Source organism: Aethalodelphis obliquidens, unplaced genomic scaffold, assembly GCF_003676395.1.
Source record: "Aethalodelphis obliquidens isolate GAN/ISIS:26980383/991018 unplaced genomic scaffold, ASM367639v1 scaffold1539, whole genome shotgun sequence".
Classification (NCBI taxonomy): domain Eukaryota; kingdom Metazoa; phylum Chordata; class Mammalia; order Artiodactyla; family Delphinidae; genus Aethalodelphis; species Aethalodelphis obliquidens.
The window spans coordinates 1-2,432 of NW_020839450.1; positions in this window are offsets into that span (position 1 = coordinate 1).

Below are 2,432 nucleotides of genomic sequence, written 5' to 3' on the forward strand. Positions count from 1 at the left end.
TCAAGCCCTCCTCTCCCTGATGGCTCCCAGATATGAACCATATATAAGATAGTATCTGGGTACATGCCTTGTAAACTACGATACAGATTCATTAATTTATGAATGAGACGTTTTCCCTTTATTATGTATTAGTTCTTTTCAAGATTTTGTTAAACAGTAAGTTGCCTTTCAAATGCTATATTTACTTCTGAATTCAATAAGGAGTCCTCTTTGGACATTTTGAGAATACACATATACATACAAGCACATTTTCATTCATTCTTGCAGCAAGCAGATATTGAGGGTGTATATTTATATATGTGTATACATACACACACACACACATACATATACCTAGTTTTATCTTCCCCTAAATTTGAAGTGGATTATAAATCCAAGGTGCAACAAAAGATAAATAATTTGATGAAAAGGGGGAGGAAAAGTTAATTAGGGGTGGAAGAAATAAAATGAGTCCAGAAGCAATTCGGCTCCAACCCCCATAGATTCCATAAGGTCCTGCCCTGATGTTGTAGCCATTGGACACAAGCTTGACTTGGAGCTATCAATGGCAATACAAAGACCAAAACACAGTCCACTGCAGATCTCCTTCAAGAAAAGCTGGGAATGCAAATGATGATTTGCTATATTCCAAGTTTTAACTGTTGACAGCTAATTTAAATTCGTTTAAAAACTGTGCACTGAACAAAGTATTTGTGAAAGCTGAAATCTAACGCATGGGTCTCAAGTTTACAATCTCAAGTGCCTGGGTTGGGGGAGGGTGGCTTTCACACGGGGAGAGGCACGGATGCCGGGGCCCACTCCATCAAATGGATGCAGCACTGAATCTGGAGGAGGGGGAGTGCTATGATCTGAATTGCATCCCCCTTGAATTCATACATTGAAGCCCTAATTCCCTATGTAATTGTATCTGGAGATGGGGCTTTAGGAGGTAATTTAGGTTAAAGGAGGTTATAAGGGTGGAGTCCTAATCCAATAGGATTGGTGGCTTTATAAGAGGGGGACCATCTCTCTCCCTGTGCATGCACTGAAGGAAGGCCCTGTGAGGACACCGTCTATAAGCCGGAAGAATGCTCTCACCAGAACCTGACCCTGTTGGCATTCTGATCTAGGACTGCCAGCTTCCAGAACTGTGAGGAAATAAAGTCCTCATGTTTGAGCCAGGCAGCCTGTGGTGTCTTGTCATGGCAGCCGGGCAGACCAACACCGGGAGCTTAGTCTGCTTTGCTGGCCCCTGTGAGGGATGAGCTCCCGAGTCCCTCAAGGCAACCCCCGCAATGGCTCAGTCATCTCTTCAGGATTCTGGAGACATGCTTTGGCAGGAAATGAAGAGGAGAGAAAAAGACTTGGGGAGAGTCTTCTATTTGCAGGCTGGGCTCCCAGAGGAAGTGACACAGGCCAGCCAAGACGAGCAGCAACAAACGCCTGGATTTGGGAAGACATGCGACAGGAGGCTCCTGTCCCCAACACAGCTGCTGCTCGAGGTGTATTTCGTAGTTGGTATAAACTTTAAGAACCTTCGTAGCCTGCTTTGTGGTTTAATGGCATTTGATAGCCCAATTACCAGTCATGCCCTCCTCAGGGTTTTAGACAAGCAAAGGAGATTTTGTAAGAGAGCGGAGTTAAAGCCAGAGAGAAAAGCAAAAGCCGTGGTGTCACTGCTCATGGGGAGGCTGCCTTCCTCTTCTATTTGCATCTCCCCAAGTGGGTACCAAGGGAAGCCTCCAAATGCCCGCTCCAAAAGGGAGCAGCTCTTTTTGTGAGCAATGTCACCTTAAGCTACCAGGGGAGCACAATACATTATCTCATCAATTTGTGCACCTGGGACTAAGTCCTTTATAAGAGTGATGGAAAAGTTACTTTCAGATGAGTTCCACTGAGGATATAATTAGTATTTGATGATAAATGAAAATTAGTCCATGCAAACTACAGATACCATTCAGAAGCCTTCCAATACATCTTCACGTTATATGACTGGACTTTTCAGACTGAAATGAACTGACCCCAGCCTACATTTCCATGGTCTTCTGCTTCTTCTCTTCTCCATTCACTTTTGGTTACAGACACCTGGCTCTTCAAATATACCTGTGAATACTACCAGATATGTTCCCGGAAGGCAGCTTGTCATCAGACTTCAAGCAGGATTCTAAATCTAGGTTTGCGGATGCAAAGCCCAGCTATGACCATTACTCCGTGACTTTGGCCAAGTTACTTAATATCTTTGCGCCAATTTCTTTTATCTGCAATGTGGGGATGACATTAATAGTACTTACCTCCCAGGGAGGCTGTGAGGAGAAAATGAGTTAATATTTGTAAAACTTTTGCCACATTGCCTAGGAGACGGTAAGTTTTATGTGCTTAGTAAATAAAATGCCTCTTTGCCTTGTACGTGCTTTTCCTGCTGCCCAGATGCTTATCCTCCACTTTGTCAGACC